The 24,852-nt window shown below is 34.2% G+C and overlaps 1 pseudogene; it reads right to left on the reverse strand.

Moving 5' to 3' along the window:
• Positions 1 to 390: 390 nt before the first annotated feature.
• Positions 391 to 24,852, reverse strand: part of LOC128652471 (proteasome activator complex subunit 2-like) — a 42,248-nt pseudogene continuing 17,786 nt past the window's right edge.

Genomic DNA, 24,852 nt, shown 5'->3' on the forward strand with positions numbered 1-24,852 from the left:
GTTAAACGTTAACTTTTTTTTTTTAGACGCAAAATATTGCTTATTGTGTGTATAATGAATGTTGTGTCACATTTTACTGATTATTCAGAATTTGACATATGACAGAGCATAAAAAGCAACAAAAATGAGAGATAACCGATTTTGTAAAGTAAAGGCATTGACATGAGGAAACTCAGAGAAAAATGTTCTGACTCACTGATCATTTGTGTCACATGATGTGTCGATACTGTTTTGTATCAGAATATTTTAGTTATAAGAATGTTTAGTGTACCACAGTGTCATAGATAAACACACCATGAAACACAGAATTTCAGCGGCACAGTGTTAGTCCATCCTCTGACAACTTTTATTATTTTCTTTCATCCAGTGTAGGTTTTTTTTTTTTATTGGTTGTTTTTCTGTTTTTTTATAGGGGGGGGGCAGTTCTCTAGAATCTAGAAGTTGCAGGATCAATACATTGGATTCTTCTCCTCTCCTTTCGGGTTTACAATTTTCTCAAAATTCTTGAGAATTATGTCAAAGAGTTCAACATAAAAAACTCTCACTTCCATAAGAATTAATCTCAGTTCAACAAATGCAGCCTCATCTTTTTCGTGGACCAGTGCTCTGTGACCCATCACATGTGTCTCTTTTGAAGCTTTTGCAACAGCATCTCCTCTTTCTTTAAAGTACTTAATAATGTTAGTCTGTGATGTCTCCACTTTGGTTTTAATAGCATTCACACATTCCAACACTTTCTCCTGCACAGAAACAACAAAGTCATTGCCATCCTCAATCTTTGGAATCAGGTAATGCAGCCAGGCGATAATCAGTGCACATCCCTCCCTCAAAGATTGAATCTCAGGCTGAGCAATGCCAAAGATTTTGTGCAGTTTTTCATTCTCTTTCAGGAAACCACAGTGAGGAGCTTTTTTTTTCTTCTTTGTCCATTTCCATTGGGGATTAGTCCCTACTGTCAGGAGTAGGAGCTTCTGGAACTGGGATGTTCATCTCGGCATGAAGTGTTGTAAGATCCTGGACATTGAAGAGTTCGCCCTTCAATATGGATTCCAGGTACTTTATTTTATTTGGGAGACACTCATTCAGGAATCTCTGTGCCTGATTGAAAAGAGCATCTTGGGAGCCATTCACCTTTTCCTGGTTGTCTCGGGTAAACTTCAGTGTAGTTACTTGAAAAGTTTGCAAAAATGGAAACCAGACGATTTACAAACAATCTGTGTATGCTAGCATTAAATGCATTTTACTTTAATTAATTCTGTAGGAATTTTGCCTTGGCGCCTGGGTGTTTGTCAGCCCGCTCTTGGCTCGCAGAACTACTAAATAAGACAAGCTCTGCTGGTCAGCGCTTGTCTTATGTAGTTTTAGAAGGGAGCGCATCTCGGAGGAGATGCTCTCCATTCTGCCGGCAATACCGCCAATGCGCACATAGCAGACAGTGAATAAGTTAAATGCTCATGACATTTGGTTCTAGTCTTCTTTATTTGTAAATTTAAGATCTGTTATTTTTGTTGTTAAAAATAAAGCTTTGTTTGTTTTATATATATATATATATATATATATATATATATATATATATATATAAAAATATGTGTTTGTGCATTATATCCCTTTGCTAATAGTAGTAGATGAAAACAGGATAAAACATATTTGAAATATGAAAAAAAAATGAAATATTCATATTTAATAAAGATTTTAACTATGTATTTACTTTAAATATTTTACATTTGCTAATGCGAATTTGCTATGTCGTTTGCATGATGGGTGTTTTGTTTTTTTCCCAAAATTTTTTTCATCCATTCACTTCTATGGGGAATGCGAAAATTCGATGGTGTTTATCAACTTTTTTGTCTCCATTAATTTCTATGGGGGAATACATGCACGTGCACGTGAAAACTCAGGTTAGAATTTTTGCGCTAATCGGGTTAACAAAAAAAGTCATTTTGGAAGTTGTAATATGAACACAACCCGACTAGCGCAAAAAACTCAACTCAAGTGAAGTTTTCGCGATGGCGGAAAAAACCCAGCCACTTGTAATTTAAAGGGACACTGAACCCAAATTTTTTCTTTCGTGATTCAGATAGAGCATGCAATTTTAAGCAACTTTCTCATTTACTCCAATTATCAATTTTTCTTCATTCTCTTGGTATCTTTACTTGAAAAGCAAGAATGTAAGTTTAGATGCCGGCCGATTTTTGGTGAACAACCTGGGTTGTTCTTGCTGATTGGTAGATTAATTTAACCGACCAATAAACAAGTGCTGCCCAGGGTCTGAACCAAAAATTGCTTAGATGCCTTCTTTTTCAAATAAAGATAGCAAGAGAATGAAGAAAAATTGATAATAGGAGTAAATTAGAAAGTTTCTTAAAATTGCATGCTCTAGCTCAAAGGGACATGAAACACACATTTTTTCTTTAATGATTCTGATAGAGAATATAATTTTAAACAACTTTCTAATTTACTTCTATGATCTAATTTGTTTCATTCACTTGTTATAATGTATTGAAGGAGCAGTAATGCACTAATGGTTTCTAACTGAACACATGTGTGAGCCAATCACAATCAACATATATATGCAGCCACCAATCAACAGCTAGAATCTAGGTTCTGTGTTGCTCCTGAGCTTATCTATATAAACATTTCAGCAAATGATAACAAGAGAAGGAAGCAAATTAAATAATAAAAGTTAATTGGAAAGTTGTTTAAAATTGTATTCTCTATCTGAATCACAAAATAAAAATGTTGGGTTTCATGTCCCTTTAATCACGAAAGAAAAAATTTGGGTTCAGTGTCCCTTTAACAATTAGTGGTGCATTTAAGTCATTTTTATTCATCATGGTATCCATTTTTTTAAATGGATGTTCTTGTCCAGCATAAATCAACTTTTTCATTTATGATGGTGTGTGTGAGCCCCTGATTGTCATTGAGTTTCTAGAATAAAACACAAAGAATTAATTGCATAGTGCAGATCAATATGTAGGATAAAATAAGCAAGATGTTGCAGTCTTGAAAATATACACTCACAAAAGGTGCAGCATTCATTTGTGCTGACAAGGCCACCCATAGCATTTGCGAGGCTCTGGGCAAGACAAATTGGTGGGGTACCTCAGCCCAGCCCCCTAATTCCCCTTCCCCAGTATGTCCAGCACCCTGTATGGCCCAACCATGTCCCAACATTAAGTGGGTTCTATATAAAGAATAACACTATATATTACACCTGATACTATAAACATTTTTCATAAACTAAATACAGGCTAAAAATGTAATCTTCTTATACCCTCAACCCTGATGACAGTGTGGGGTCCCCCAGAGCACAGACCCCAGGTAGTTACCCTTCTCTCCCTGCCTAAAGGTCAGTCCTGAGGGGCATACTGGACTCTTGCAGTGATCCAGCTAACTGATCCATCTGCAGCAGTTTGCTTGAAAAGAATATCCCTAATGTATTTTATTTCTAAAAACAATTGTATTAAAACAAAATGGTACTAGTCACTAAACTGTATCTGTATAACACAATCCAATGCATTTCTCGGTTCTACACAAAACAGGAATATAAAATATTCCCATGGGGAGTCTTAAATTTACCATCATAACCAATCATAATTTACTAGATTGTCAAAAGACACTACCCTTGTATATGCCAACGGATCAGTGAGCTGTACATATTGATCTGCACTATGCAGTGCCTTTTTTATTGTGTTTTGTTGTAGACACTCTTTGCATTTATGTGCTAAAAATGGCTGCATGTAGATTATCGCTGGGATATATATAGACTGCTTGTACTATATAGATGTATTATTATTTTTCTAGCTGACTAGAAAATATCACCTGAACATCTCTATGTAAAAAAGAAAGACATTTTACCTTTAAAAATTACTCAGTAGCCACATCCCATTGTGAAGGATTTCTAAGCAGCAAATCAGTATGTCTGTCCCGGGACAGCTAAGGGAGCTTTGCACACTCATCTTATTTCCCTATTCAGTTTAAGGAATTTTACTATGAAATCTCATGAGAGTTAAGTGAAATCTCATGAGATCACAGTAAAAGAGTTCATGACCTCAGCACTGCCGATGCTGATTTGCTGCTGTTCATTTCTTAATTGTTTTGTTTTTTTTACCTGCAGCTGGGCAGTAACTGAAGCATAACTTTTTACACAGAACTTACTCTGCTGAGCTGAGGAATTTGTGAGGTAAAATATCTTTCTTTTTTACATAGAGATGCTCAGGTGATATTTTCCTCTCAGCTTTTTACAGTTATACTGGATCAGTTTCAAGTGATTTAGCATATGAGTATTATGTCCCTTTAAGTTAAAAAAGTAACATGTTTACCTTTGTCTCTTTCATACGTACCATAGAATTTTTTTTTTCTATCACTTTAACCGCCTTAGCTTAAAGGATGGCGTGCAATTCACTGCTTTCCTTTCTCTGTGCGCAGGATGAAGCCATACCTTTCCTCTATGCTGTGCACATATTCTTTGTTTTCTAGTGACAGATCCCTGCTCACTGTTAGGGCCCATTTAACAAGCAGTGATAGCTGCTTCGAAGCCCCAGCATTTCAGTCTTGCTCAGAGTGCTGCTACTTAACCTATTCATGATACTTTAGGTTTTATACTTTCTATATTTGCCAGTACACTAGGATAAACAATCACTATTTGTCTCATATTTTTACTAAGCAAGTGGTAGATAACAATGTACTGTATTGGTGATATTTATTGTCATGTTAAGGGCTTCAGGTGAACCCTTTTGATGTCAACGCCATCACAATCAGCCATTTTCAATTTTTATTTGCAGCCGTTTTTTGTTGAAAACTGTCTCTATATAAAACATGTGCCAGTTCTGCTTGGCTGATTCTAATCTCAATAATAAGCATCTTTACACTAATACAAATAAGGAAAATCAATAACCCAATAAACATACACGTCTACTATATGGATAATAATAATGCTCTTGTTCAAATCACGTAAAAGATATACACATATATTTATGGCGCTGAGCTGAAGTACAAAAAGGTTAATTATACATGTTACCTATTCGCATTACTACACACTATTAAAAGGGATCAATCAATATACAGGCCCTTCAACCTGTGATGTAATCACTAAACGCCCAAAATCAACATGGTATTTGTTCTTAATCTTGCACAATTGTTTTTTGGATTAGGTAATTGGGAGATTAAAGATGAAGACCACAATTTAAATTGTTTTCAAAAGAACATTCTTTTTTTCAAGATTAAAGGGTTATTAACGGCAGAAACATTTTAGGATTGAGATCACTGTCAAAATACACTGACAATACAGGGCGAGGCTCAGAAATTGCCATCCACCAAAAAAAAAAAAAAAAAAAAGCAAAATTGTGATCAACTCATTGATTTCTAAAACGTTGTACAGCAATCCCTATATCGTACAGTAGCATTCTCTACTTTCCATATATATATATATATATATATATATATATATATATATATATATATATATATATATATATATATATATATATATATATATATATATATTCTATATATAAGTGATATTTTGTCACTAAGTGTATTGATGCACTAAGAAAGCTTTGTGGCAGACAAATAATAATAATAAAAATATATATATAATGCAATGCCAAACATTTATGAGTTTACAAAACATAGATTTTAAAACCTAGACAAATTGCATCTGCTTCATTTGCCTGTTTCTCTTACAATGAAATATATGTACCATCTGTTTCTGTATTACAAGGATTTATATTGCTCCAGGGGGGAATGAAAATCCGGATCATATTTTACTGGCCTTTATTGGCCTAAATTCTATGTCCTAATTTTATTTAGATTTATACTCAAATCTATAATACAAGCTGCAAAATAAATAACAAATAAAAAATACATAATGATAAGGAAAAATGCATGTTACATAATTGCTGAATTCTTAATTTCCTAGTGATACTCAAAGCTTAAAGGGATAGGAAAGTCAAAATCAAACTGACATGATTCAAATTGAGCATGTCATTTTAAGACAATTTTAAATTATTTTCTATTTTCAAATGTGCTTTGTTGTCTTAGTATCCCTTGTTGAAAAAGAATATGCACAGATCCATTACTAGTGGGAGCTAGTTGCTGATTGGTGCCTGCACACATTTGTCTCTTGTGATTGGCTAACTAGATGTATGCAGCTAGCTCCCAGTACTGCATTGCTGCACCTTCAGCAAAGGATAACAAGATAATGAAGCGAATTTGATAATAAAAGTAAATTGGAGTTTTGGCAAAATTGTATGTTCTATCCAAATCATGAAATAATTTTTTGGCGTTTCCTGTCCATTTAAATGTAGGCATAAACATTCCTAAAGACTATGGAGTCTAATGCACTTGGCATTCTTAAAGGGACATGAACCCCAATGTTTTTATTCAAATATTCAGGAAGAGTATACGATTTTAACCCTTTAATGACCAGCGACATATCCTGGGGAGAGACGGCACTATTTTAGCAAGAGTGCAGGAGGAAGGGAGGGTCTAATAGTGCTGTCTTGCCGCTCATGGCTAGACACACGCTATTACAGGTAGACAATCCCTTAATGACCATCAATGTACAGGGCACACCTTAGTCGTTAAGGGGTTAAAACGTTTTCCTTTTTACTTCTATTATCAAATTTGCTTTATTCTCTTGGTATCCTTTGTAGAAGGAGCAGCAATGCACTACTGGGAGCTAGCTGAACACATCGAGTGAGCCAATGGCACATATGTGCTGCCACCAATGAACAGCTAGCTCCCAGAAAGGCATTGCTGCTCCTGAGCCTACCTAGGTAAGCTTTTTAACAAAGGATACCAATAAAACAAAGCACATCAGATAGAAGAAGCGAATTGGAAAGTTATACATAGTATGCTCTATCTGAATCACGAAAAAGCATGTTTAGGTTTCATGTTTCTTTAAAAACAGTATTCTATTCTCTGAGTAACATTTGTGTTTGAGTATGTTGTATGCTAAGGCTATTGACTGGCAATTAAAAACATATTAACCTAAGGCCCAGTATTGAATTTCCTGTTTAGCAACGATTCTAACCCTTTTGTGGGGGTTAAACACATAATAGTGCTGTTCAAGTAGTAGTAAAATAATAAAATGCTCTTACACTTTCAAGCATTTAATTATTGCTTCCTTTGTTCCTTCAGCGTCTAGAGCCATATACCGTATATGTATTAAAGATTTTGCTTCTTAAAGGGACACTGAACCCAAATGTTTTCTTTTGTGATTCAGATAGAGCATGCAATTTTATGCAACTTTCTAATTTACTCCTATTATCATTTTTTCTTCATTCTCTTGCTATCTTTATTTGAAAAAGAAAGCATCTAAGCTTTTTTTTAAATTCAGAACTCTGAACAGCACTTATTTTTTATTGGTGGATGAATTTATCCACCAATCAGCAAGAACAACTCAGGTTGTTCACAAAAATGGGCCGGCATCTAAACTTACATTCTTGCATTTCAAATAAAGATACCAAGAGAATGAAGACAATTTGATAATAGGAGTAAATTAGAAAGTTGCTTAAAATTTCATGCTCTATCTGAATCACAAAAGAAAAAATTTGGGTTCAGTGTCCCTTTAAGACAGTTACTTGCCTGTATTGTAATTTCCTGTTGGGAGCTGTATGATACTACTGTGTTGTTCCTTCCCCAAACAGATAACTATTGTCCTATGCTCCCTAGCCAGTTATTTTAGGCAGCTAAGACAAGGAGCAGTGTGAAGGATTCAGGTTTTAAGCCGCCATCACTGCAGAGACTACTTTGTTGCCATGGTAAACCTGTGCAGTAATACTAATCAAATACAGTACATGTCTATAAGAGCCCCTACACTTTATTTCTGCTCATGTAAGACAAAAAAAATATTTTCTTCTTTGCTGTGTGCAGTATATTGAATATTCTGTACTACTGGTACTATTACAGCCAGTAATGCTATAATACAGTTAGTATTATTACAGCCAGTGATGCTATAATACAGTTAGTATTATTACAGCCAGTGATGCTATAATACAGTTAGTATTATTACAGCCAGTGATGCTGTAATACAGTTAGTATTATTACAGCCAGTGATGCTATAATACAGTTAGTATTATTACAGCCAGTGATGCTGTAATACAGTTAGTATTATTACAGCCAGTGATGCTATAATACAGCTAGTATTATTACAGCCAGTAATGCTATAATACAGTTAGTATTATTACAGCCAGTGATGCTATAATACAGTTAGTATTATTACAGCCAGTGATGCTGTAATACAGCTAGTATTATTACAGCCAGTGATGCTATAATACAGCTAGTATTATTACAGCCAGTGATGCTATATTACAGTTAGTATTATTACAGCCAGTGATGCTATATTACAGCTAGTATTATTACAGCCAGTGATGCTATAATACAGCTAGTATTATTACAGCCAGTGATGCTATAATACAGCTAGCATTATTACAGCCAGTGATGCTATAATACAGCTAGTATTATTACAGCCAGTGATGCTATAATACAGCTAGTATTATTACAGCCAGTGATGCTATAATAATATTTTTTTTTTTTAATTTTGGCTGCCACCAGTGGGTACTATAGCAGAGTGCTAATTGAGCATGGGAAATGTTATTACAAGGAGTAAAGTATTAGCATTTGAGAGGATTTCTAAGTGTGCACTAAACCACTATGCTCAGTGTGAGACAGACTTGGCACTTTGTACAGTGTGTGCCTGAGTCAGACGGCAGATCACTTTCATTTGAAGAGGAGGTAGGACTTACTTAGCAAATGTTTTTTATTTCTTTGTGCAATTTTGGATTGTAACTTCAGTGTGGTAGTAGTTGTATGGTGGGGCTAGGGGTCCATAAAAACACATTTTTTTAGCAGCAGTGTATTTATGATTATTTGACAATGCTGTAGAAATTCTATATTTAAAACCATGCAGAAATGTTTCCTCCTCAATACACAAATGGTAGATGCCCTTTTGGCAGATATGCATTTTATATATATATATATATATATATATATATATATATATATATATATATATATATATATATATATATATATATATATTACATTCCAGTTTACTGCCCCTTTATGCAAGGACTTTCCAGATGCAAGGAGGCTTTTTATCTAAGATTTTTACATCTGCATAAAATTTTATACTCTCAGACTAAGATTGCTCAGTGTTTGAAATGAGACAGGTTAACTTAAAACTGTTCAGTTTACACTACAGCTGACTTAGTTTTGAAATACATACCAACAAGCCTAATGGTATGAGTACCACAGCTTATGGTCCCACCAAAACCATATAGAGTACAGCATTTTCAAAATCCATAAGTACAGCTGACAGATGGGAAAATTTGTACACTATATTTGAAGTGGTGCTCTTGGTTGGGGAAAATGGGAAAAAAAACAAACAAACATATGTCAACCTTTTAAAGGTACTTTTCTTCATCTAGCCATCTACCCAGCTCATTAATGTACAATTTTGAATTCACAGAATTATTTTTGTTTGCACATTTACAAATATGATTCTTTAAAAAGTGATCTCTTAATTTCTGCATTTTTTTTATCATGCATGTCACACACTGTTGATTTAGGGGATGCAAGGTGCATAAATGTTTCCTCCTGTGAGTGTTTCTGTGGGTGTATGTCTTTGTGCTTTGGTTTGTGTCTCTATGTGTATGTATTTTTTATCTGTGGGTCTCTCTGTGAGGGTTGGTGTTACCGTGTGTATGTCTTTGTGCATTTTCTGTGGATGTCTGTGAGGGTGTGTGCATATGTCTTTGAGCTTTTTCTATGGGTGTTTCTGTGAGGGTGTTTGTGTGTATGTATGTATGTATGTCTGTGTTTTCTGTGGGTGTCTCTGTGAGGGTGTGTGTATGTCTTTGTGTGTTTTCTGTGGATGTCTCAGTGAGGGTGTGTGTATGTATGTCTTTCTGTGTTTTTCATGTGGTTGTCTCTCTGTGTGTGTATGTCTTTGTGTGTTTTCTGTGGGTGTCTCTGTGTGTGTATGTGTGTATATGTCTTTGTGTGTTTTCTGAGGCTGTCTCTGTCGGTGTTTCCTTGGGTGTATGTGCAAGTTTGAGTTTGTGTGTGTGTGTCCATTGTCTGTTCCTTTTTAGGACATTTTGACCTTACTACTAATTATTCTTTCTACAGACTTTGAGACTAACAAGACCTTTCCGGAAGTAACCACTCCACCATTTAACCTTTAAATTATTGTTTAGGCAGTTCAGGGCCCTTCCTTTCAGCCACTGCATGCTGTTGTCATAATTTAGTTGTCATCTTCCTTTACAAAAAGATAATCAGAACTCCATATTTTGTTTTCTAAATCTCCTTTTTTTTTTACAAAACTGTAGTTTACCTCATTACTTGTCAGGTCAATGTAAACAAGTGCTAAGTGTCTGTTTGGGTTTCTTTGTCTGAGTGTGTTTCTTTGCGTGTCTACTAGAGTGTCGATATGTGAATCCTTATGTGTGAGTGTGTTTGTGTGTTTCAGTGTATGAGTGTGTCTGTGTGTGTGTGTGTGTATGTTACTACCTTTACAACATTTCCAAGTTTAAATAGACAATTAAGCATAAAGTGCATATACATTTTAGTCACTTGGTCAAAAATTGCACATGTCAAAGGAGGGGGGGGGGGGCCTGATCAATAGTTGAGTCAGGGGCCCCAAAATTTCTAGTGGCGGCCCTGATTATTACAGCCGGTGATGCTATAATACAGCTAGTATTATTACAGCCAGTGATGCTATATTACAGCTAGTATTATTACAGCCAGTGATGCTATAATACAGCTAGTATTATTACAGCCAGTGATGCTATATTACAGTTAGTATTATTACAGCCAGTGATGCTATAATACAGCTAGTATTATTACAGCCAGTGATGCTATATTACAGCTAGTATTATACAGCCGGTGATGCTATAATACAGCTAGTATTATTACAGCCAGTGATGCTATATTACAGCTAGTATTATTACAGCCAGTGATGCTATAATACAGCTAGTATTATTACAGCCAGTGATGCTATAATACAGCTAGTATTATTACAGCCAGTGATGCTATAATACAGCTAGTATTATTACAGCCAGTGATGCTATAATACAGCTAGTATTATTACAGCCAGTGATGCTATAATACAGCTAGTATTATCACAGCCAGTGATGCTATAATACAGCTAGTATTATTACAGCCAGTGATGCTATAATACAGTTAGTATTATTACAGCCAGTGATGCTATATTACAGCTAGTATTATTACAGCCAGTGATGCTATAATACAGCTAGTATTATTACAGCCAGTGATGCTATAATACAGCTAGTATTATTACAGCCAGTGATGCTATAATACAGCTAGTATTATTACAGCCAGTGATGCTATAATACAGCTAGTATTATTACAGCCAGTGATGCTATAATACAGCTAGTATTATCACAGCCAGTGATGCTATAATACAGCTAGTATTATTACAGCCAGTGATGCTATAATACAGTTAGTATTATTACAGACAGTGATGCTATAATACAGCTAGTATTATTACAGCCAGTGATGCTATAATACAGCTAGTATTATTACAGCCAGTGATGCTATATTACAGTTAGTATTATTACAGCCAGTGATGCTATATTACACGTAGTATTTATTACAGCCAGTGATGCTATATTGCAGCTAGTATTATTACAGCCAGTGATGCTATATTACAGCTAGTATTATTACAGCCAGTGATGCTATATTACAGCTAGTATTATTACAGCCGGTGATGCTATAATACAGCTATTATTATTACAGCCAGTGATGCTATATTACAGTTAGTATTATTACAGCCAGTGATGCTATATTACAGTTAGTATTATTACAGCCAGTGATGCTATAATACAGCTAGTATTATTACAGCCAGTGATGCTATATTACAGCTAGTATTATTACAGCCAGTGATGCTATAATACAGCTAGTATTATTACAGCCAGTGATGCTATAATACAGCTAGTATTATTACAGCCAGTGATGCTATATTACAGCTAGTATTATTACAGCCAGTGATGCTATAATACAGCTAGTATTATTACAGCCAGTGATGCTATATTACAGCTAGTATTATTACAGCCAGTGATGCTATAATACAGCTAGTATTATTACAGCCAGTGATGCTATATTACAGCTAGTATTATTACAGCCAATGATGCTATATTACAGTTAGTATTATTACAGCCAGTGATGCTATAATACAGCTAGTATTATCACAGCCAGTGATGCTATAATACAGCTAGTATTATCACAGCCAGTGATGCTATAATACAGCTAGTATCATCACAGCCAGTGGTGCTATAATACAGCTAGTATCATTACAGCCAGTGATGCTATAATACAGCTAGTATTATTACAGCCAGTGATGCTATAATACAGCTAGTATTATTACAGCCAGTGATGCTATAATACAGTTAGTATTAATACAGCCAGTGATGCTATATTACAGTTAGTATTATTACAGCCAGTGATGCTATAATACAGTTAGTATTATTACAGCCAGTGATGCTATATTAAAGTTAGTATTATTACAGCCAGTGATGCTATATTACAGTTAGTATATTACAGCCAGTGATGCTATAATACAGCTAGTATTATTACAGCCAGTGCAGTGATGCTATATTACAGTTAGTATTATTACAGCCAGTGATGCTATAATACAGCTAGTATTATTACATCCAGTGATGCTATAATACAGTTAGTATTATTACAGCCAGTGATGCTATATTACAGCTAGTATTATTACAGCCAGTGATGCTATATTACAGCTAGTATTATTACAGCCAGTGATGCTATAATACAGCTAGTATTATTACAGCCAGTGATGCTATATTACAGCTAGTATTATCACAGCCAGTGATGCTATAATACAGCTAGTATTATTACAGCCAGTGATGCTATAATACAGCTAGTATTATTACAGCCAGTGATGCTATAATACAGTTAGTATTATTACAGCCAGTGATGCTATATTACAGCTAGTATTATTACAGCCAGTGATGCTATAATACAGTTAGTATTATTACAGCCAGTGATGCTATAATACATCTAGTATTATTACAGCCAGTGATGCTATATTACAGTTAGTATTATTACAGCCAGTGATGCTATAATACAGCTAGTATTATTACAGCCAGTGATGCTATATTACAGCTAGTATTATTACAGCCAGTGATGCTATAATACAGCTAGTATTATTACAGCCAGTGATGCTATAATACAGCTAGTATTATTACACCCAGTGATGCTATAATACAGCTAGTATTATTACAGCCAGTGATGCTATAATACATTTAGTATTATAACAGCCAGTGATGCTATGATACAGTTTAGTATTTTTACAGCCAGTGATGCTATAATACAGCTAGTATTATTACAGGCCAGTGATGCTATATTACAGCTAGTATTATTACAGACAGTGATGCTATATTACAGCTAGTATTATTACAGCCAGTGATGCTATATTACAGTTAGTATTATTACAGCCAGTTATGCTATGATTACAGCTAGTATTATTACAGCCAGTGATGCTATATTATAGCTAGTATTATTACAGCCAGTGATGCTATAATACAGCTAGTATTATTACAGCCAGTGATGCTATAATACAGCTAGTATTATTACAGCCAGTGATGCTATAAATACTGCTATATTATTACAGCCAGTGATTGCTATATTAGAGCTAGTATTATTACAGCCAGTGATGCTATAATACAGCTAGTATTATTACAGCCAGTGATGCTATATTACAGTTAGTATTATTACAGCCAGTGATGCTATAATACAGCTAAGTAATATTACAGCCAGTGATGGCTATAATACAGTTAGTATTATTACAGCCAGTGATGCTATAATACAGCTAGTATTATTACAGCCAGTGATGCTATAATACAGTTAGTATTATTACAGCCAGTGATGCTATAATACAGCTAGTATTATTACAGCCAGTGATGCTATATTACAGCTAGTATTATTACAGCCAGTGATGCTATAATACAGCTAGTATTATTACAGCCAGTGATGCTATATTACAGTTAGTATTATTACAGCCAGTGATGCTATAATACAGCTAGTATTATTACAGCCAGTGATGCTATATTACAGCTAGTATTATTACAGCCAGTGATGCTATATTACAGCTAGTATTATTACAGCCAGTGATGCTATATTACAGCTAGTATTATTACAGCCAGTGATGCTATATTACAGCTAGTATTATTACAGCCAGTGATGCTATAATACAGCTAGTATTATTACAGTCAGTGATGCTATAATACAGCTAGTATTATTACAGCCAGTGATGCTATATTACAGCTAGTATTATTACAGCCAGTGATGCTATAATACAGCTATTATTATTACAGCCAGTGATGCTATATTACAGCTAGTATTATTACAGCCAGTGATGCTATATTACAGTAGTATTATTACAGCCAGTGATGCTATAATACAGCTAGTATTATTACAGCCAGTGATGCTATAATACAGTTAGTATTATTACAGCCAGTGATGCTATAATACAGCTAGTATTATTACAGCCAGTGATGCTATAATACAGCTAGTATTATTACAGCCAGTGATGCTATAATACAGCTAGTATTATTACAGCCAGTGATGCTATAATACAGCTAGTATTATTACTGCCAGTGATGCTATAATACAGCTAGTATTATTACAGCCAGTGATGCTATATTACAGATAGTATTATTACAGCCAGTGATGCTATAATACAGCTAGTATTATTACAGCCAGTGATGCTATATTACAGCTAGTATTATTACAGCCAGTGATGCTATAATACAGCTAGTATTATTACAGCCAGTGATGCTATAATACAGCTAGTATTATTACAGCCAGTGATGCAATAATGCTATATTACAGTTAGTATTATTACAGCCAGTGATGCTATAATACAGCTAGTATTATTACAGCCAGTGATGCTATAATACAGCTAGTATTATTACAGCCAGTGATGCTATAATACAGTTAGTATTATTACAGCCAGTGATGCTATAATACAGCTAGTATTATTACAGCCAGTGATGCTATATTACAGCTAGTATTATTACAGCCAGTGATGCTATATTACAGCTAGTATTATTACAGCCAGTGATGCTATAATACAGTTAGTATTATTACAGCCAGTGATGCTATAATACAGCTAGTATTATCACAGCCAGTGATGCTATAATACAGCTAGTATTATCACAGCCAGTGATGCTATAATACAGCTAGTATCATCACAGCCAGTGGTGCTATAATACAGCTATTATCATTACAGCCAGTGATGCTATAATACAGCTAGTATTATTACAGCCAGTGATGCTATAATACAGCTAGTATTATTACAGCCAGTGATGCTATAATACAGTTAGTATTAATACAGCCAGTGATGCTATATTACAGTTAGTATTATTACAGCCAGTGATGCTATAATACAGTTAGTATTATTACAGCCTGTGATGCTATATTACAGTTAGTATTATTACAGCCAGTGATGCTATATTACAGTTAGTATTATTACAGCCAGTGATGCTATAATACAGCTAGTATTATTACAGCCAGTGCAGTGATGCTATATTACAGTTAGTATTATTACAGCCAGTGATGCTATAATACTGCTAGTATTATTACAGCCAGTGATGCTATTATACAGTTAGTATTATTACAGCCAGTGATGCTATATTGCAGCTAGTATTATTACAGCCAGTGATGCTATATTACAGCTAGTATTATTACAGCCAGTGATGCTATAATACAGCTAGTATTATCACAACCAGTGATGCTATATTACAGCTAGTATTATCACAACCAGTGATGCTATAATACAGCTAGTATTATTACAGCCAGTGATGCTATATTATAGTTAGTATTATTACAGCCAGTGATGCTATAATACAGCTAGTATTATTACAGCCAGTGATGCTATAATACAGTTAGTATTATTACAGCCAGTGATGCTATATTACAGCTAGTATTATTACAGCCAGTGATGCTATAATACAGTTAGTATTATTACAGCCAGTGATGCTATAATACAGCTAGTATTATTACAGCCAGTGATGCTATATTACAGTTAGTATTATTACAGCCAGTGATGCTATAATACAGCTAGTATTATTACAGCCAGTGATGCTATATTACAGCTAGTATTATTACAGCCAGTGATGCTATAATACAGCTAGTATTATTACAGCCAGTGATGCTATAATACAGCTAGTATTATTACACCCAGTGATGCTATAATACAGCTAGTATTATTACAGCCAGTGATGCTATAATACATTTAGTATTATAACAGCCAGTGATGCTATGATACAGTTAGTATTTTTACAGCCAGTGATGCTATAATACAGCTAGTATTATTACAGCCAGTGATGCTATATTACAGCTAGTATTATTACAGCCAGTGATGCTATATTACAGCTAGTATTATTACAGCCAGTGATGCTATATTACAGTTAGTATTATTACAGCCAGTGATGCTATATTACAGCTAGTATTATTACAGCCAGTGATGCTATATTATAGCTAGTATTATTACAGCCAGTGATGCTATAATACAGCTAGTATTATTACAGCCAGTGATGCTATAATACAGCTAGTATTATTACAGCCAGTGATGCTATAATACAGCTAGTATTATTACAGCCAGTGATGCTATATTAGAGCTAGTATTATTACAGCCAGTGATGCTATAATACAGCTAGTATTATTACAGCCAGTGATGCTATATTACAGTTAGTATTATTACAGCCAGTAATGCTATAATACAGCTAGTATTATTACAGCCAGTGATGCTATAATACAGTTAGTATTATTACAGCCAGTGATGCTATAATACAGCTATTATTATTACAGCCAGTGATGCTATAATACAGTTAGTATTATTACAGCCAGTGATGCTATATTACAGCTAGTATTATTACAGCCAGTGATGCTATAATACAGTTAGTATTATTACAGCCAGTGATGCTATAATACAGCTAGTATTATTACAGCCAGTGATGCTATATTACAGTTAGTATTATTACAGCCAGTGATGCTATAATACAGCTAGTATTATTACAGCCAGTGATGCTATATTACAGCTAGTATTATTACAGCCAGTGATGCTATAATACAGCTAGTATTATTACAGCCAGTGATGCTATAATACAGCTAGTATTATTACACCCAGTGATGCTATAATACAGCTAGTATTATTACAGCCAGTGATGCTATAATACATTTAGTATTATAACAGCCAGTGATGCTATGATACAGTTAGTATTTTTACAGCCAGTGATGCTATAATACAGCTAGTATTATTACAGCCAGTGATGCTATATTACAGCTAGTATTATTACAGACAGTGATGCTATATTACAGCTAGTATTATTACAGCCAGTGATGCTATATTACAGTTAGTATTATTACAGCCAGTGATGCTATATTACAGCTAGTATTATTACAGCCAGTGATGCTATATTATAGCTAGTATTATTACAGCCAGTGATGCTATAATACAGCTAGTATTATTACAGCCAGTGATGCTATAATACAGCTAGTATTATTACAGCCAGTGATGCTATAATACAGCTAGTATTATTACAGCCAGTGATGCTATATTAGAGCTAGTATTATTACAGCCAGTGATGCTATAATACAGCTAGTATTATTACAGCCAGTGATGCTATATTACAGTTAGTATTATTACAGCCAGTAATGCTATAATACAGCTAGTATTATTACAGCCAGTGATGCTATAATACAGTTAGTATTATTACAGCCAGTGATGCTATAATACAGGTAGTATTATTACAGCCAGTGATGCTATATTACAGCTAGTATTATTACAGCCAGTGATGCTATAATACAGCTAGTATTATTGCAGCCAGTGATGCTATATTACAGTTAGTATTATTACAGCCAGTGATGCTATAATACAGCTAGTATTATTACAGCCAGTGATGCTATATTACAGCTAGTATTATTACAGCCAGTGATGCTATAATACAGCTAGTATTATTACAGCCAGTGATGCTATAATACAGCTAGTATTATTACACCCAGTGATGCTATAATACAGCTAGTATTATTACAGCCAGTGATGCTATAATACATTTAGTATTATAACAGCCAGTGATGCTATGATACAGTTAGTATTTTTACAGCCAGTGATGCTATAATACAGCTAGTATTATTACAGCCAGTGATGCTATATTACAGCTAGTATTATTACAGACAGTGATGCTATATTACAGCTAGTATTATTACAGCCAGTGATGCTATATTACAGTTAGTATTATTACAGCCAGTGATGCAATATTACAGCTAGTATTATTACAGCCAGTGATGCTATATTATAGCTAGTATTATTACAGCCAGTGATGCTATAATACAGCTAGTATTATTACAGCCAGTGATGCTATAATACAGCTAGTATTATTACAGCCAGTGATGCTATAATACAGCTAGTATTATTACAGCCAGTAATGCTATAATACAGCTAGTATTATTACAGCCAGTGATGCTATAATACTGCTAGTATTATTACAGCCAGTGATGCTATAATACAGTTAGTATTATTACAGCCAGTGATGCTATAATACAGCTAGTATTATTACAGCCAGTGATGCTATATTACAGCTAGTATTATTACAGCCAGTGATGCTATAATACAGCTAGTATTATTGCAGCCAGTGATGCTATATTACAGCTAGTATTATTACAGCCAGTGATGCTATAATACAGCTAGTATTATTACAGCCAGTGATGCTATAATACAGCTAGTATTATTACAGCCAGTGATGCCATATTACAGCTAGTATTATTACAGCCAGTGATGCTATATTACAGCTAGTATTATTACAGCCAGTGATGCTATATTACAGCTAGTATTATTACAGCCAGTGATGCTATAATACAGCTAGTATTATTACAGCCAGTGATGCTATATTACAGTTAGTATTATTACAGCCAGTGATGCTATAATACAGCTAGTATTATTACAGCCAGTGATGCTATATTACAGCTAGTATTATTACAGCCAGTGATGCTATATTACAGCTAGTATTATTACAGCCAGTGATGCTATATTACAGCTAGTATTATTACAGCCAGTGATGCTATATTACAGCTAGTATTATTACAGCCAGTGATGCTATAATACAGCTAGTATTATTACAGTAAGTGATGCTATAATACAGCTAGTATTATTACAGCCAGTGATGCTATATTACAGCTAGTATTATTACAGCCAGTGATGCTATAATACAGCTAGTATTATTACAGCCAGTGATGCTATAATGCAGCTAGTATTATTACAGGCAGTGATGCTATATTACAGTTAGTATTATTACAGCCAGTGATGCTATAATATAGTTAGTATTATTACAGCCAGTGATGCTATATTACAGTTAGTATTATTACAGCCAGTGATGCTATACTACAGTTAGTATTATTACAGCCAGTGATGCTATAATACAGCTAGTATTATTACAGCCAGTGATGCTGTATTACAGTTAGTATTATTACAGCCAGTGATGCTATAATACAGCTAGTATTATTACTGCCAGTGATGCTATTATACAGTTAGTATTATTACAGCCAGTGATGCTATATTACAGTTAGTATTATTACAGCCAGTGATGCTATAATATAGTTAGTATTATTACAGCCAGTGATGCTATATTACAGTTAGTATTATTACAGCCAGTGATGCTATACTACAGTTAGTATTATTACAGCCAGTGATGCTATAATACAGCTAGTATTATTACAGCCAGTGATGCTGTATTACAGTTAGTATTATTACAGCCAGTGATGCTATAATACAGCTAGTATTATTACTGCCAGTGATGCTATTATACAGTTAGTATTATTACAGCCAGTGATGCTATATTACAGTTAGTATTATTACAGCCAGTGATGCTATAATACAGCTAGTATTATTACAGCCAGTGATGCTATATTACAGCTAGTATTATTACAGCCAGTGATGCTATATTACAGCTAGTATTATTACAGCCAGTGATGCTATATTACAGCTAGTATTATTACAGCCAGTGATGCTATATTACAGCTAGTATTATTACAGCCAGTGATGCTATATTACAGCTAGTATTATTACAGCCAGTGATGCTATAATACAGCTAGTATTATTACAGCCAGTGATGCTATATTACAGTTAGTATTATTACAGCCAGTGATGCTATAATACAGCTAGTATTATTACAGCCAGTGATGCTATATTACAGCTAGTATTATTACAGCCAGTGATGCTATATTACAGCTAGTATTATTACAGCCAGTGATGCTATATTACAGCTAGTATTATTACAGCCAGTGATGCTATATTACAGCTAGTATTATTACAGTCAGTGATGCTATAATACAGCTAGTATTATTACAGCCAGTGATGCTATAATACAGCTAGTATTATTACAGCCAGTGATGCTATAATACAGCTAGTATTATTACAGCCAGTGATGCTATAATACAGCTAGTATTATTACAGCCAGTGATGCTATATTACAGCTAGTATTATTACAGCCAGTGATGCTATAATACAGCTAGTATTATTACAGCCAGTGATGCTATAATACAGCTAGTATTATTACAGCCAGTGATGCTATATTACAGCTAGTATTATTACAGCCAGTGATGCTATAATACAGCTAGTATTATTACAGCCAGTGATGCTATATTACAGCTAGTATTATTACAGCCAGTGATGCTATAATACAGCTAGTATTATTACAGCCAGTGATGCTATATTACAGCTAGTATTATTACAGCCAATGATGCTATATTACAGTTAGTATTATTACAGCCAGTGATGCTATAATACAGCTAGTATTATCACAGCCAGTGATGCTATAATACAGCTAGTATTATCACAGCCAGTGATGCTATAATACAGCTAGTATCATCACAGCCAGTGGTGCTATAATACAGCTAGTATCATTACAGCCAGTGATGCTATAATACAGCTAGTATTATTACAGCCAGTGATGCTATAATACAGCTAGTATTATTACAGCCAGTGATGCTATAATACAGTTAGTATTAATACAGCCAGTGATGCTATATTACAGTTAGTATTATTACAGCCAGTGATGCTATAATACAGTTAGTATTATTACAGCCAGTGATGCTATATTAAAGTTAGTATTATTACAGCCAGTGATGCTATATTACAGTTAGTATTATTACAGCCAGTGATGCTATAATACAGCTAGTATTATTACAGCCAGTGCAGTGATGCTATATTACAGTTAGTATTATTACAGCCAGTGATGCTATAATACAGCTAGTATTATTACATCCAGTGATGCTATAATACAGTTAGTATTATTACAGCCAGTGATGCTATATTACAGCTAGTATTATTACAGCCAGTGATGCTATATTACAGCTAGTATTATTACAGCCAGTGATGCTATAATACAGCTAGTATTATTACAGCCAGTGATGCTATATTACAGCTAGTATTATCACAGCCAGTGATGCTATAATACAGCTAGTATTATTACAGCCAGTGATGCTATAATACAGCTAGTATTATTACAGCCAGTGATGCTATAATACAGTTAGTATTATTACAGCCAGTGATGCTATATTACAGCTAGTATTATTACAGCCAGTGATGCTATAATACAGTTAGTATTATTACAGCCAGTGATGCTATAATACATCTAGTATTATTACAGCCAGTGATGCTATATTACAGTTAGTATTATTACAGCCAGTGATGCTATAATACAGCTAGTATTATTACAGCCAGTGATGCTATATTACAGCTAGTATTATTACAGCCAGTGATGCTATAATACAGCTAGTATTATTACAGCCAGTGATGCTATAATACAGCTAGTATTATTACACCCAGTGATGCTATAATACAGCTAGTATTATTACAGCCAGTGATGCTATAATACATTTAGTATTATAACAGCCAGTGATGCTATGATACAGTTAGTATTTTTACAGCCAGTGATGCTATAATACAGCTAGTATTATTACAGCCAGTGATGCTATATTACAGCTAGTATTATTACAGCCAGTGATGCTATATTACAGCTAGTATTATTACAGCCAGTGATGCTATATTACAGTTAGTATTATTACAGCCAGTAATGCTATATTACAGCTAGTATTATTACATCCAGTGATGCTATATTACAGCTAGTATTATTACATCCAGTGATGCTATAATACAGCTAGTATTATTACAGCCAGTGATGCTATAATACAGCTAGTATTATTACAGCCAGTGATGCTATATTGGAGCTAGTATTATTACAGCCAGTGATGCTATAATACAGCTAGTATTATTACAGCCAGTGATGCTATATTACAGTTAGTATTATTACAGCCAGTAATGCTATAATACAGCTAGTATTATTACAGCCAGTAAGGCTATAATACAGCTAGTATTATTACAGCCAGTGATGCTATAATACAGCTAGTATTATTACAGCCAGTGATGCTATAATACAGTTAGTATTATTACAGCCAGTGATGCTATAATACAGCTAGTATTATTACAGCCAGTGATGCTATATTACAGCTAGTATTATTACAGCCAGTGATGCTATAATACAGCTAGTATTATTGCAGCCAGTGATGCTATAATACAGCTAGTATTATTAGAGCCAGTGATGCTATAATACAGCTAGTATTATTACAGCCAGTGATGCTATATTACAGCTAGTATTATTACAGCCAGTGATGCTATATTACAGCTAGTATTATTACAGCCAGTGATGCTATAATACAGCTAGTATTATTACAGCCAGTGATGCTATATTACAGTTAGTATTATTACAGCCAGTGATGCTATAATACAGCTAGTATTATTACAGCCAGTGATGCTATATTACAGCTAGTATTATTACAGCCAGTGATGCTATATTACAGCTAGTATTATTACAGCCAGTGATGCTATATTACAGCTAGTATTATTACAGCCAGTGATGCTATATTACAGCTAGTATTATTACAGCCAGTGATGCTATAATACAGCTAGTATTATTACAGTCAGTGATGCTATAATACAGCTAGTATTATTACAGCCAGTGATGCTATATTACAGCTAGTATTATTACAGCCAGTGATGCTATAATACAGCTAGTATTATTACAGCCAGTGATGCTATAATACAGCTAGTATTATTACAGCCAGTGATGCTATATTACAGCTAGTATTATTACAGCCAGTGATGCTATATTACAGCTAGTATTATTACAGCCAGTGATGCTATATTACAGTTAGTATTATTACAGCCAGTGATGCTATAATACAGCTAGTATTATTACAGCCAGTGATGCTATAATACAGCTAGTATTATTACAGCCAGTGATGCTATAATACAATTATTATTATTACAGCCAGTGATGCTATATTGCAGTTAGTATTATTACAGCCAGTGATGCTATAATACAGTTAGTATTATTACAGCCAGTGATGCTATGTTACAGTTAGTATTATTACAGCCAGTGATGCTATAATACAGCTAGTATTATTACAGCCAGTGATGATATATTACAGCTAGTATTATCACAGCCAGTGATGCTATAATACAGCTAGTATTATTACAGCCAGTGATGCTATAATACAGCTAGTATTATTACAGCCAGTGATGCAATAATGCTATATTACAGTTAGTATTATTACAGCCAGTGATGCTATAATACAGCTAGTATTATTACAGCCAGTGATGCTATAATACAGCTAGTATTATTACAGCCAGTGATGCTATAATACAGTTAGTATTATTACAGCCAGTGATGCTATAATACAGCTAGTATTATTACAGCCAGTGATGCTATATTACAGCTAGTATTATTACAGCCAGTGATGCTATATTACAGCTAGTATTATTACAGCCAGTGATGCTATAATACAGTTAGTATTATTACAGCCAGTGATGCTATAATACAGCTAGTATTATCACAGCCAGTGATGCTATAATACAGCTAGTATTATCACAGCCAGTGATGCTATAATACAGCTAGTATCATCACAGCCAGTGGTGCTATAATACAGCTAGTATCATTACAGCCAGTGATGCTATAATACAGCTAGTATTATTACAGCCAGTGATGCTATAATACAGCTAGTATTATTACAGCCAGTGATGCTATAATACAGTTAGTATTAATACAGCCAGTGATGCTATATTACAGTTAGTATTATTACAGCCAGTGATGCTATAATACAGTTAGTATTATTACAGCCTGTGATGCTATATTACAGTTAGTATTATTACAGCCAGTGATGCTATATTACAGTTAGTATTATTACAGCCAGTGATGCTATAATACAGCTAGTATTATTACAGCCAGTGCAGTGATGCTATATTACAGTTAGTATTATTACAGCCAGTGATGCTATAATACTGCTAGTATTATTACAGCCAGTGATGCTATAATACAGTTAGTATTATTACAGCCAGTGATGCTATATTACAGCTAGTATTATTACAGCCAGTGATGCTATATTACAGCTAGTATTATTACAGCCAGTGATGCTATAATACAGCTAGTATTATCACAACCAGTGATGCTATATTACAGCTAGTATTATCACAACCAGTGATGCTATAATACAGCTAGTATTATTACAGCCAGTGATGCTATATTATAGTTAGTATTATTACAGCCAGTGATGCTATAATACAGCTAGTATTATTACAGCCAGTGATGCTATAATACAGTTAGTATTATTACAGCCAGTGATGCTATATTACAGCTAGTATTATTACAGCCAGTGATGCTATAATACAGTTAGTATTATTACAGCCAGTGATGCTATAATACAGCTAGTATTATTACAGCCAGTGATGCTATATTACAGCTAGTA

Source organism: Bombina bombina, chromosome 3 (genome assembly GCF_027579735.1).
Source record: "Bombina bombina isolate aBomBom1 chromosome 3, aBomBom1.pri, whole genome shotgun sequence".
NCBI classification, from domain to species: Eukaryota; Metazoa; Chordata; class Amphibia; order Anura; family Bombinatoridae; genus Bombina; species Bombina bombina.